The sequence below is a fragment of the Mixophyes fleayi genome, chromosome 11, assembly GCF_038048845.1.
Source record: "Mixophyes fleayi isolate aMixFle1 chromosome 11, aMixFle1.hap1, whole genome shotgun sequence".
NCBI lineage: Eukaryota > Metazoa > Chordata > Amphibia > Anura > Limnodynastidae > Mixophyes > Mixophyes fleayi.
This window is the reverse complement of record NC_134412.1, coordinates 82,524,485-82,540,050: the sequence shown is the minus strand read 5'-3', so window position 1 is coordinate 82,540,050 and position 15,566 is coordinate 82,524,485.

The following is a 15,566-nucleotide window of genomic DNA, read 5'->3' as shown; positions in this document are numbered from 1 at the left end:
TTTGACAAGGGCCAAATTGTGATGGCTAGACAGCTGGGTCAGAGCATCTCCAAAACGGCAGGTCTTGTGGGGTGTTCACAGTATGCAGTGGTCAGTACCTGCCCAAAAGGAAACCAGTGGCAGGATCATGGGTGTCCAAAGCTCATTGATGCACATGGGGATTGAAGACCAGCCCACCTGGAGCTACTGTAGCACAAATTGCTGAAAAAGTTAATGCTGGCTATGACAGAAAGGTGTCAGAACACACAGTACATCGCAGCTTGCTGGGTATGGGCTGCGTAGCCGCAGACCGCTCAGCGTGCCCATGCTGACCCCCATCCACCGCTGAAAGCACCTACATAGTGCATGTGAGCGCCAGAACTGGACCATGGAGCAATGGAAGAAGGTGGCCTGGTCTGATGAATCCCGTTTTCTTTTACATCATGTAGGGTGCTTGTCTGTCATTTACCTGGGGAAGAGATGGCACAAGGATGCACTATGGTAAGAAGGCAAGCTGGCGGAGGCAGTGTGATGATTTGTGCAATGTTCTGCAGGGAAACCTTGGGTCCTGGCATTCATGTGGATGTTACTTTGACACGTACGTACTTCATGGCAACAGTATTCCCTGATGGCAGTGGCCTCTTTAAACAGGATAATGCGCCCTGCCACACTGCAAACATTGTTCAGGAACGGTTTGAGGAACATGACAAAGAGTTGAAAGTGATGTGCTGGAAATTCAAGTCCGAGCCATGGAGACCCAACCAGGCAAATTACAGGACTTAAAGACTCTGCTGGTGTTGTCTTGTTACCAGATACCACAGGACACCTTCAGAGGTCGTGTGGAGCCCATCCCTCGATAGGCCAGAGCTGTTCTGGCGGCACGAGGGGGACCTACACAATATTAGGCAGGTGGTGTTAATGTTTTGGCTGATCGGTGCAGAAATCATCACGTTGATTCTGTTGCTAGAGGAAAAGAAAAAAAACGTGGGCCACTAGGGGGAGATGTTGCCTTATGGAAAGGCCAAAATCCTGTTTCTTTTATATCAAATTAATAACACGGTTTTAGTCTTCATCCAGGAACATTAGTTGTCTAGTCTAAGGGGAAGATTCAATTTGGCGCGAGGTGCAGCTGTTCAGCTGCGCATATTGCCGGCCATTGCGGTAGGAATCTGCGCTAATTTTTCTGCGCACCTCTATTGGAGATCTTTAGAATATCTTGAATCTTATCATGTGCGGTATGGCTACTTACATAGGCTGTCCCTTACTTTGGTCACCTTGGATATCTGCTGCGGACAATAATGCCTTTGATAAAGATTTGCTTTTTGGTGGAGGTTTATATTGAATGCAGGGTACATTACACTCTCCCACACGCTCAGGGACATTTGTACAATTGTCACCTTCTCAATGTTAAAGTTCTGGTTTCGTGAGGAGAAAAACAACAACGCAGTTTTGCTATAAATATTTTGAACACATACAATAATTTACATAACTGTTTCCACTAGTCACACGAATGTGCTATATTAATTGTGTTTTTCTCCAAAGCAAATCAGTATGGCTGACTTGTAGAAGTGCAGCATTGCGAAGTCACATGACTATTTTTGACGCACTGGCCAATCGTTATTGACCTGCAGGCCAAGATGGCAACATCTCTGGGATTAAACTGAGCAATTTCTGATGCAAAGAGCTGGACAGATGGTTGCTCTTTGACGAGTGCCGGCTAGGTATATACATACATGCAAAAACAAGATTATTTTTATTTTACCGGACGAGGTTACTTAAATTAGGTAAAGAAGCGGAGATGGCGCGTGCAGGGGGGCTTGACCTGTTTTCCAGGAGGGTAATCAGCATTTTTGTCTTCACAAAATGTCTTGAATTTTCCTTATAAACTGAGGTAGAAATGAGGCCACATCCTATACTTTCGATGCAATACGTTTTGTATCACCCAGGCGTGCGTTTTATATGGGAACACACATTTTCACTTCAAGCTAAACCTTCCCATGTGCAATTAGGGACTTAAGTAATCAAAGCAGCCAAATGTCCCCTCAATCTCAGGATTATGATACCAAGATAAACAAAAGCTCATTTTGCGACGTGACAGGACTGTTTTTACCACACCTAGTTTTGCCATGACTAAATACGTTCTGGTGCAATCATTGTACACGAGAAACTTACCCAGAAATGATACTATAAATAGATTTAATTTCTTTATATGATTTTTATCCGATAACTACAGTGCACCATTTTTATAAATGTTTTCTCACTTTTCTTGTGTTGTGATGAAGTCGTGTAACGTTCCTCGCTGACATCCGGTTACACAACATTAATTACATACATTTTTTGAAACTTTTCCCAGAAATTATACACTCTTCAAATCCCTAGAGGTCTCCTCTGGTAGTCATGTTAGAAATGGATGTAAGAAAATAGGCCAGTGGCCTTACTCTCAGCCCTGGTTCAAGGTCTGAGCTTGGGTTCCCTTGCACACCCCTTCGCCTGCACTGGATTCAGGTCTTCGGGGATGGAAACAAATAAAGATAATGGGCCTATTGAGCACGGAGCAATGCACCAGGATATGGGCCTAGCTTGCTGGGTTCTGGCTGTGGTATTACATAATGAACAATTGACATTTTAAAAGGTTTTAATCAAATACAACACCAATCAGAACAACAGCACATCTCAGTTTGATGACTAGTGTATGATGCAGAACCTCAAAATCTAATGACTAGTATACCAGGACACATGTAGAACCACAAATATTGTTGACCAGTATACCATGTAGAGTCTGACAACCCGATGAATACAGTGTGGTGCTCTGAATTCCAAGGACAAGTACACAATACAGTGACAAGTATACATTATGGAACCCACTCTAGTGGCATGTATACCATACAGAACTAGAGATGGTCACTGACCCCCGTGTTTTGGTTTTGGATTCGGTTTTGGATCTGGATTACCGTTGTGTTTTGGTTTTGGTTTTGGTTTTGCAAATCCGCCATTGCGTGTTTTGGTTTTGGTTTTGGTTTTGTTTGGTTTTGTTTTGCTATTTTGTTGGAAAATACATGTTTTTGTGCCTAAAATAACCCAATTTAGTGCTCCAACTGTTTTAGAGATAAGTAATCTAATTGTTGAGGTAATAAATCATCCAAAAAAACTGTTTAATTCTTCGTTGGTAGGCCTTCGTTTATTCTACACACAAAACAGATTGTCTTCCTCTCCATCTATGCATATTGGCAATGCAGCCATCGTCTTTGAATCTATATTACACCCTACACTTATAGTTAAATATGTAAAGAAATGGAAAAAGACAGTTTGCTTTCTGTCTCTATAGGCCCCCCTCCACTTTTTTAAAAAAACAAAAAATTCAGCCGTTATAGACTGTACAATATTAATTGACATGGGGAAAGCCAGTTTGGTTTCTGTCTCTCTAGGCCCCCCTCCACTTGTATAAAATACCAAAAAATCCAGCCGTTATAGACTGTACAATATTAATTGACATGGAGAAAGCCAGTTTGGTTTCTGTCTCTCTAGGCCCCCCTCCACTTGTATAAAATACTAATAAATTCAGCCGTTATATACTGTACAATATAAATTGAAATGGACAAAGGCAGTTTGGTATCTGTCTGCATCAGATCCTCTCTCCACTAGGAGTAAAATAGAAAACTATTCAGCCGTTATATAATCTAGAATATAAATAGAAATTGAGAAAGGCAATTTGGTATCTGTCTGCATCATAATCATCAACATCATCATTAGCGCCCTCGTCGCCTACACAAATCTCCCCCTCATCCTCTTCTAATTCCAAAGTGGCATCCTCAATTTGGGTATCACTGGCTACACTCGGGCTATTAAGGCACACATCAGCAGAATGCTCACGATTAGACATCCCACTGTTGGATGGACTCTCCACAGGGATTGTTGTCATTTGTGAATCAGAGCAAATATTCTCCTGTAATGCCTCACTGTTATCTTGCAGCTCGGCTTTGACGCGTAACAGTAGTTGTGCACCAATTGTAGGCTGGGTAACTTTTTGGGATCTGCCACTAATAGCCAAAGGTGAAGGCCTCATTCTCTCTTTGCCACTGCGTGTGTAGAATGGCATGCTTGCAATTTTTTTTTTATCGTCACTTAACTTTTGCTCAGTTACACTTCTTTTTCGCTTCAATACAGTAAAAATTTTTTTGGTTTTTGTTTTTTGCACTAATTTGAAAACACTCTGTTGTTTGACATCGCCTTGGCCAGATGACGTACTGGGAACACTAACATCAGGACTGGTGACAGAACCTGGTTGCTCATTCAGATCATATGTGGACTGCTTTGAATCCATTCTGAGCGCAAACCACTGGGGAGTGCTAAAAATTATTTAGTAGATTCTGCTGACAGATATGACTTTTGACAGCCAGAAATATTAATGCACAATTAGAGAGGACACCCCAAAAACACTGAGGAGTGCTTAAAATTATTGAGTAGATACTGCTGACAGATATGACTTTTGACAGCCAGAAATATTAATGCACAATTAGAGAGGACACCCCAAAAACACTGAGGAGTGCTTAAAATTATTGAGTAGATACTGCTGACAGATATGACTTTTGACAGCCAGAAATATTAATGCACAATTAGAGAGGACACCCCAAAAACACTGAGGAGTGCTTAAAATTATTGAGTAGATACTGCTGACAGATATGACTTTTGACAGCCAGAAATATTAATGCACAATTAGAGAGGACACCCCAAAAACACTGAGGAGTGCTAACATTTATTGAGTAGATACTGCTGACAGATATGACTTTTGACAGCCAGAAATATTAATGCACAATTAGAGAGGACACCCCAAAAACACTGAGGAGTGCTAACATTTATTGAGTAGATACTGCTGACAGATATGACTTTTGACAGCCAGAAATATTAATGCACAATTAGGGAGGACACCCCAAAAACACTGAGGAGTGCTAAAATTTATTGAGTAGATACTGCTGACAGATATGACTTTTGACAGCCAGAAATATTAATGCACAATTAGAGAGGACACCCCAAAAACACTGAGGAGTGCTTAAAATTATTGAGTAGATACTGCTGACAGATATGACTTTTGACAGCCAGAAATATTAATGCACAATTAGAGAGGACACCCCAAAAACACTGAGGAGTGCTAACATTTATTGAGTAGATACTGCTGACAGATATGACTTTTGACAGCCAGAAATATTAATGCACAATTAGGGAGGACACCCCAAAAACACTGAGGAGTGCTAAAATTTATTGAGTAGATACTGCTGACAGATATGACTTTTGACAGCCAGAAATATTAATGCACAATTAGAGAGGACACCCCAAAAACACTGAGGAGTGCTAACATTTATTGAGTAGATACTGCTGACAGATATGACTTTTGACAGCCAGAAATATTAATGCACAATTAGAGAGGACACCCCAAAAACACTGAGGAGTGCTAACATTTATTGAGTAGATACTGCTGACAGATATGACTTTTGACAGCCAGAAATATTAATGCACAATTAGGGAGGACACCCCAAAAACACTGAGGAGTGCTAAAATTTATTGAGTAGATACTGCTGACAGATATGACTTTTGACAGCCAGAAATATTAATGCACAATTAGAGAGGACACCCCAAAAACACTGAGGAGTGCTTAAAATTATTGAGTAGATACTGCTGACAGATATGACTTTTGACAGCCAGAAATATTAATGCACAATTAGAGAGGACACCCCAAAAACACTGAGGAGTGCTTAAAATTATTGAGTAGATACTGCTGACAGATATGACTTTTGACAGCCAGAAATATTAATGCACAATTAGAGAGGACACCCCAAAAACACTGAGGAGTGCTAACATTTATTGAGTAGATACTGCTGACAGATATGACTTTTGACAGCCAGAAATATTAATGCACAATTATGGGGGACAACCCAAAAGCGCTGGGGAGTGCCAAATATGAAGAAAAAATAATAAACCTCTATCCTCCTCTCTGCACTAGCGATTTTGGTTAGAGCAATTGCAAGAACAATATTGTATTCTTTCTCTGTCCCTGCTCTAATTAGCCTATGACTACACCCTGCTCTCTCCCTCTGTCAAATGGCGATGGATTGCTGTGGAGGCGTGTATTTATAAAGTTGAAGTATCGCGAGAACCGAGTCCCGAGATCCGACGACGTCACAATGACGTTCGGCCTCGATTTGGATTCGGAATTGGCGGGAGAGTACCGAGCTGCTCAGCTCGGTACTCGGATACCCAAAGTTCGGGTGGGTTCGGTTCTCGGAGAACCGGACCCGCCCATCTCTATACAGAACCCACTCTAGTGGCAAGTGTACCATACAGAACCCACTCTAGTGGCAAGTATACCATACAGCACCCACTCTTGTGGCAAGTATACCATACAGAACCCACTCTAGTGGCAAGTATACCATACAGAACCCACTCTAGTGGCAAGTATACAATAAGAACCCACTCTAGTGGCAAGTGTACCATACAGAACCCACTCTAGTGGCAAGTATACAATAAGAACCCACTCTAGTGGCAAGTATACCATACAGAACCCACTCTAGTGGCAAGTATACCAAGCAGAGCGCATTTTAGTGACCAATATACAATACAGATGGTATACTGATGGCTAGTTTGCAGAGCAGACCCCAATATTTGGTGACTTTTATTCATTAAAGATGCTTTATTTCCCTTGTGACTAGTATACTGTATTGATGTGCAGACTCCCTACCCCTCTGCATTGTCCTTGTCCCTTGTAGTAAAACGTCCAAATATTAATTTGTAGGAAGGTTATGTTATAGCGCCCAATATGTAACTCCCGGTGCTCTTAATGGGTAACAGTGACTGTCAGGAAGCTCGTTGTATAGTGGACTGTGAGTGGCTGTTTGAGAGCTGGGCTGTTTCTACATGGGACTCTATCACTATACACTGGGAGCTGTGAGACTACCTGGAGTTCCTCTAAAGAGTCCAGTTCCCTGTGGTGGCTTCACAGACCAGACAGATTGGGCGCATTGTAGGTAGGTAAGAAACCAAATTTATTGCTAACATTGTAAAGTTCTCCTAATATTAGATTTTACACTTTGGGTGGAGTTCTTTTTTTTTTAAAGAAAAGAAAGTAAGTGATTATCTAGGAGTAATCTGTTCTAGATAGGCACTCATAAAAATGCCCTAATCTAGCTGGGGAAGAGCTCCCTGTTTTCTCATTGGTCACCACTTATCGTGGAGTGCTAAGGTTTAGCTGGTCTTATCTCTCATTTATGGAAATTGGCGTTATAAAGAGATAAATCTTAGCAGCTGTGATAAAGCAAATACATCTTGGCCTTGTAATACAGGCACAATTAAATGCAAAGATGTGGCTAATGGGCGTTCTGTATTTAAGATTTTGAAAAAATAATTTTAAAAACAAATCGCATCTTTATTCCTTTCCAGGAAATAAGCATTCTTGTATGTTACAATTTTTTTTTTCTGTTTTCCTAGCTGTTATTTTTTCCAATTCAGTTTTGAAAAGGAATGAATACGACCTGGTTGCTATGGGTTACAGCACATTTTCTTCACAGTTACCAGCACCTGCGCACAGGTTTTCCAGTTTACATAAATGTACCTGTATTGTTTTCCGTAACCCTCTGTCTCACTGTCGCTATCATCCTCCTAGCTTCTATACTCCTGTAATGACTGAAATTAGAGGAACTGCAACATATGTTTCCGTTTTAACCAGACATCAATGAAATACCATACTTTTCGCATTAATTTAGCCCAATTGTCTTTATATTTCCCAGTCTAGTGATCTATGTTCTGACAACCAAGCATGCTAGCATGTCCAGTATAAATATTGTAGGCATAGTGTGAAGTCGTGTGACTTTTCCCCAAATTAATTATTTACCCCTCCTGTGGTCCCTTCTGTCTGTCGGCAGGCTCCTTTACTCTGATTGGTGGATAGTTCCAACCATGCACTAATCAATGAGTGCCTAGACCTCCCACCACATTGATTGGTAAATGACCAATGTCATCCACCAATCAGCGTGCTAGGAGCTGTCTATTGGCTATCATACCGAAACATAACAGAAGCGGGCGGGAAGCACCATCTGCCATTCTTTCGGCCACCAGCTGCGGAAATTGGACCAGCCAATGAGGGGACGATGCCTCATTCCCACCGTAGCACAGCTCACCCTAGTTGGTGACTTATAATATCCTAATAATTTACAATAGGGGGCACATCATCCCATATATACTGTATAGTTATAAACTAGATGTCTCTAAAGATTGAGGATAATATGAATATGATCAACAGACTGCAATCACAAATAGGCGCACTAGACCAGCACCTAAAGACATTATATAACTGATTTATTATATATTAAATTATATATCTGGTGCATTCAGGTCACACTCACTTTGTCCTTGTTTCTCTCTTATTGGTATATCTAAGCCTGCTCACCAGGAATGGAGTTGGATAACTGGAAAAGCTGGATAGTACATTTAAATATTCCAATTTATTGCCTCCCATAGCTCTGTCATGAGTAATATTATAATATTACAGTTAGTGTTACTATATGTCATTGCTTGGCCTTCTCTTGTTAGGATGTAGATGGCTGCTAGCTCAATGTGTGGGTGGAGGGAGGGCAGGGAGGAGAAAGATGTACTTCCAAAACTTCCTATATGTGTGTATATATAAATAGTTTCCTCTGGGTGCTCCGGTTTCCTCACACAGAAAAACATACTGGTAGGTGAATTGGCTGCTAACAAATTGACCCTAGTCTCTCTCTCGGTCTGTGTGTGTGTGTTAGGGAATTTAGACTGTAAGCCCCAGTGGGGCAGGGACTGATGTGAGTGAGTTCTCTGTACAGCGCTGCTGATTCAGTGGCGCTATATAAATAAATTATGATGATGATATATATATATATATATATATACTGAATATATAGGATGTAAGCTCTCATGAGCAGGGCCCTCTTTCCTTGTGTGCTCCTTCTACTATTCCATCACCCTCTGTACCTCTTGGCCTGCTTCCCTAGCCCTGTTTTCCCTGTTTTCTTAAGCTTCGGCCTTCTTCTCCCTGATTTCTACCATCCCTTTCACTATCTGTCCCAGATATAATCTGATTTGCTTTACCCTGACACCTGTGTTTGTATATATTTTTGTATCATGTTGTGTCTTGGTTCTGTTTTCTGTATATGTAGTGTACGGCGCTGCGGACCCTTTGTGGCGCCTTATAAGTCAAAGATAATAATAATAATAATAATAATAATATACATGTATGCATACAGTGGTCATAGTGGAAAATTAGAATTGTCAGTTTGAAAATGTAAGTGAATGGAATTTGATCGTTTTACCATTAAAACCATAGGAGATGTGGCGGTATGGCAAACCACTGTAGTCAACCCCACTTCCACAACTATATATATGTGTATATATGTAGGTATATATATATATATATATATATATATATATATATATGTGTGTGTATATATATATATATATATATATATATATATATATATATATATGTATTGTGCAGCATACATCGGGCAATCGGGCAGCACAATTGGGGGGGTGGATGAGTCTGTAGTGCTGTTCCAGAACCCCCCGCTCTTTTCTTCTGAGCCTGGGCCGGGGAAAGGTCATGCGCAGTGAACCCGGTTTAGGCGCACGTGTTCTGTGTGGTATAAAAAAAAAGGGTGACTGTTGATAGTATACACAAAACTAGGACGGAGTGATGTCAGTATTTCAAAGTTCAGCAAGAACGCATAAAGAACGATGGTGTATGATATTTTATGGTGCGAAGCCTGTTTACCAACGTTACTGCTCTCGTTAAACAGCTGTCAGAGCACCGTAAAAAAATGACAGTTTAACAAGAGACATACAGTCAGATTGCCTGCATTGGGTGTAAAGTTTAAAAAGACTATGCAGCGGGGAGCTACTAAAAGTTGATGTTCCAACTTCTGTTCATTTTAATGTATTCCCTTTATTAGTCAAAAGGGGCTAGTTAAAGCATAACAGTGCGTGTTTCCATGTGTCCGGAGTCCCCAGCAGCGCTCATTCACTTGTTATACCGTAAATATTCTGAGCCTTTAATTGAATGCTTAAATAATTTGTTAACACTGTGTGATTGCGCTGAATATTGAAAGCTCCCAATGCAATTACATTAAGAACGTCTAGGGACGTACTGGACCCGGAACCTGGAAACCACCTCCAGATGGGGCACTTGTATCCCCCCACCCTGGTACAGCTTGGCTGAGGGATTTCTCGGCCACGATCTCCTATGATTATTACATCAGGCTGCAAACAGTGATTCTTTATACACAACTTTATTGAGGTGCACCGTCTACTTTGTGCCTTGTTCCATAAGCACTGGACTATTATGGAATTTAGTTTTTTCATTATGTATTATTAAGGTGTTGGACTTCCACCCAATCCTTTATACTCCTACAGAGGTTGTATTTGCGAGAACTTTACATGCTGGAATATTATTATCTGGACTTATGGGATATTCTATTCTTACATTATGTTCTCATGCATACTAGATAACCAGTGGTCCGGACCATATAGGCTATATGTGTTCCAGTTTTCTTTTGATTAATAAATATTGTATTTTATATTTGATCTCTGCACACTCAACTCACCAGAAATTACTGTTCTTATTGCGCAAGGAAATACTGCTTTCATTTTTACTAGAAGTCTGCTCAGATGTATGAACACTTGAAGAAAAAATAGTTATATATAACACATCTTATACATTCACCTTTGGCCATTTGAGGTGTTAGAAGGTATGAAAATGACCAACAGCTGATAATCACGTTCTCACACATTAACTGCACAGTTTGTTTGTATCAATAAAAATCGTATTTTGCTCTCAGTATTGGTCGGAGGTCTCATGGCTGCCCTCTGTATTGTGTGGCGGTCACAAGGGTGCTGTGTATTGTGTGGCGGTCACAATGGTGCTGTGTGGTCTTCTGCTTCTGTAGCGCATCCACTTCAAGGTTGGATGTGCTGTGCATTCAGAGATGCTCTTCTGCATACCACCCATAGTTAATTTAATTATCGTCGCCTTCCTGTCATTTTAAACCAGGGTGGTCATTCTCTTCTGACGTCTCTCATTAGCGAGGTGTCTCCACCCACAGAACTGCAGCTCTGGTTTTGAGCACCATTCTCGGTATACTCTAGAGACTGTTGTGTGTAAAAATCCCAAGAGATCAGCAGTTTCTGAGGTACTGAAACAACCCGTATGGCACCAAAAGTTATTACACAGTACAAGTCACTTAGATCACATGTCTTCTCCATTCTGGTATTTGGTCTGAACCACAATTGTAATTTTTGACCATGTCTGCCAGGGGAGGGCTGGAAAATTTTAGTCTATTAGGAACGTTTTAAAGGGAAAAAAATGCAGGTGGCCCAGTGACCCCGCCCACTATGGGACAGACCCGGGGAGCAGATGCCCCCCTTGACACCAGCCTAGCCGGCCCTGATGTCTGCATGCATTTTTGCATTGAGTTTCTGCCACATGATTGGCTGAATAGATATCTGCATTAACTAGCAGGTGTTCAGGTATACCTAATATATATATATATATATATATATATATATATATATATATATATATATATATATATATATATATATATATATTTACATAGATTAATGGTTTCCTTTTTTATTTATGCTACTTAAGTTTTCAGCTTCCTGTATGTTGTTCAATGTTAAAAACCTGAAAATTTGCATTTTTCATGTATGTTTCTGTTAAACTACTTTATAAATAAATATAATCAACCATTGTTTGTATTTTTGTCTTCAATGGTCAATAAAATAACATACCTTTACCTCTCAACAGTATGATTCCATCAGGATAGTCCTGATTTCAGGTGACTATCCTGATTAGCCAGGAGCCTGTCCCGGCATGAGGACAGCTGGGGCGTATTTCCACTCTTCACATTACATACATGCTGTGTGCACCAGCAACTGGTGCACTCTTTGCAGGGGCGGATTGGGAGCTTAAATTGGCCCTGGAAAAAATTCTTGAAGTGGCCTCGTGTGGGCGGGACCAAATCAAATGTAGGTGGGGGCAAACACAAAAGTAGGCGGGATTTAAAACTGCCGGAATTTGGTTGTAGGAAAAATTTAGGAAAACCTAGATGTGATGACTTAATACACAGTGGGTCATCTCTAAAGAAATGCAGGGAAAAAGCTGCCAGTCCTTGTTCTACAAATATATAAATCCTTTTGTATGATCTGTGACTGGTTTATACCTCTGTGCTCCACTTGTCTAGTTGCCTACTAACACAGGATGTGTTTAATATTCCCTTCACAGAAACTTATTTGACTTTGATTAATAATTTTAACTATTAGGAAATATGTTGGCACAATATTACTTGATCAGTCAGCATATGAGCACCTCATCCCACTGTTACATCTTCCCCTGACGTCATGAGATGCAAACCACCAGTCTAATCTCTCTCTATAATATATATATATACACACACACACACATAGATATATACACATACGTTTAATAAATATACCTATCTCCTGCAACTATCACTGTCATTAAATCGTTCATTATAGACCTCATTCTCCCCAAACATCCCCACAAACATAATCCCCTCCATCCCCTCTAACATAATATAGAAGAAGGGCAGCCCCTCTTCTCTCATATATAATATAGTAGTGGAGCAGCCCCCACTCTCACCAGGCGCGGGCTGGGAGGTTTCACCCCGGGGGGGCGCACAGGCGGCCGCATACCATGACACGCGATGCGGCCGCGCCATAATGACGCGGACACATCGCGTGTCATGTGATGTGGCCGTCTGTGCACTGACGCGGTGAAACAGCTGTTGGACTGCCCCCCGGTCCAGCCCGCCCCTGACTCTCACATAGTATAGGGGTAGAGTAGCTCCCCCCTCTCACATAGTATAGTATAGTGGTAGAGTAGCTTCCCTCCCCCCTCACATATTATAGTGCTAGAGCAGGTCCCCTACCCCACCGTTTCTCTCACACTCCATGCTGCACTGGAGTCTCCTCCGTATCGCGCACACGTCCCATGTGACATCCTGCTTTCACGTGACTGGAGGGAGCCAAGCGTGGGAGGAGGGATATGAAAGAGACGATCCGCAGACGAACAAAGTTAATTTGTTCTTACTCCCGGCGGCGCGGGGAGTATCTGCCCCCCCCCCCCAGACCAGGGGGGCATACGGGTGGGGGGAGGGAGCAGATAGATCGGTGCCCATCGGGAGTAGGAAAAAATTAACTTTACTCGTCTGAGAATAGTCTCTTCCTTTTTCAGCTTAAATTTAAAAAAAATAAGAAAAAGCAGAATCAGGTGGCCTGCAGCTGCCTCGTTTGTCGTCGGCCTCCCGGGAAAAAATCCCGGTAAGGACTATGACCAATCCGCCCCTCACTCTTTGTATAAGGGAAGAGGCAAGAGAGATGTAGGTGGTTTGAGGGTGGTGCAAGCTTTGCCCTCCATAGTGCTGGCGATGCCCACACACAGCGGGCCACACCCGCACATCACTGGCCACACCTCCAGTGGGACGGCACTTCCCACAATAGGCCTTTTCTAATTTTCAGCCCCAGGCCCAGTGGCCTTAATCTGGCCCTGCCTCTGTACATTTATTAAGCTGTTATGAATGTCTACTGTACATAACATGCATTTTTACAGTTGCTCCTGATTGTAAACACATGTTGTAGCATGCATATGTGATCACCATCGCTAGTAATCACGCCTTACACCTGACCTGTAGCCGGTGCAAGTGATATGATAGAAAAACATGTACCTTTGAAATGCCCAAAGCTTGTATCGGACGCTGCTGATTGCGCTGGAGCTTAGCACGCCCTTACTGTACATTGGCTACATACTTTCATCCATTACCCTTCCTGCCCCTGAAATTGTAGTCAGTAGTAGGTTCCTTTGGGCTCGAAGATGAATTGGACGTTGCTGCACTTTCTGGGGTATGGTTTGTTTTTGGATATACACAGAATGATTTTACGCAAAATACAGCACGTATTGGCATGTACGTTCCTTAATGAATCAAGCCCTTTGCGTCTATCTTATAGACTAATATCTGAAATTCATCACATAGTTAGGTATTTTCAGGTTTGTATCTAACTTAGTTATAACTTCATTGTATCTAACTTAAATATGTGTCTCTCTCTCACTAACTGCCCCAAGTGTGAGGAGGCCCCAAAGGTCTCTCTTTAACCACTACCACAAACTGCCCCCAGATATGATTTGTCTGTTGGAGAGGTGAGCCCCACCCTCATCATCATCACTCCACATATGACTTGTACTCCAGTTGTGGCTGGACTCTCTCCACCGATGGTCAAACAGAGGTTTATTGAGTTTTCTGGAACTTGCAGTTCAGAAGCATGGCCCATTCCTGATACAAAGTGCTTGAAGACAGTGAGAAAACTTTCCCTTCCTGCTTAAAGAAAGAAATAGCTCAGTGGGCTAGTTGTCAGGTACTTTATTTGCAGTGATAGATCTCTGCTTTGGATCACCTGTCTTATTTCATTTTAGTAATTTGAATGTTGCAGCAGGCTGATTGAAGACATTGAGAAAAGTATAAGTTAGCTCTCTTGACTAGTAGTGAGGTGCCCATGGACAGTTATAGTGGAGGCCCTGCTTTGAATTCCAAGTGACTTTCCTTTTGGGCTAATTTCAATTTGGAACAGCATTGATGAAGTCCATGAGAAAAGTGTCTACATATCTTCAGCAAATGTTCTAGCTTGGTGGCCCAGTGGATAGGAGATCTGTTTATAGTTTATATGGAGCTCCAAGTTTAAATCCCCAACCAGGTAACATTTACAGCTCCTTTGATTTTGCTCCAGGCTCCTTGATGGTATTGATAAAAGTCTCACTGCTGCTTACATCATGTACTGGCTCAGTTGACTAGAAGAAAGGTAGCTGACTATGATGCTGGAGGTCCTGGTTCAAATCCCCAGGCAGTGTTTGATGGGCTTTCCTATGCCATTTACCTGCTTAGTGGTCTGGTTATTGAGGTCTCTCTTTGCAGTGATGACATGTTAACTTGTTTTGTCTAGTATTCTTTAATAAACTTGGCTTTTGTTTAAAAGTACTAACAGCCAAATTATGAAAAGACAACTCTTCTTACATTATTATCTAGACTACTCTTTTCTCAATATCAACTCTGCTGTCAGTTGAACACTTTACTGCTTGCAGACTTACTTATGTCCTCAATGTGAATAAAGACAGACCGTCCTTCAGGTAAGTAGGGACACTCTTCTCAATGTCATGAACCAGCCACATGCACAAGCCAACCAATATACAGAGGAAGGATTTGAACTAGGACATAATCTACCTCTCATACTTAATAAACAAGGTGGCTCTCCAGACTCATGTTCAGATTCTGATTGCAGCTAATGGTGAAGGCTCTGGTTTGAACCCCAGGACAAACTTATTTTAACTACTTTGCCTGATGCAACAGGATGAGTTATGGCACTGAGGAAAAGTACTTACATCAACTTAAGCTGCCTCAGAGGACTAGTATCATGGTTTTCTGCTTGTTGAGCTGATTCAGGTCTTAGTTCAAATCCACAAACAGCTGTAGCATTTTGTACTTGGATTTTACACCTGGCTT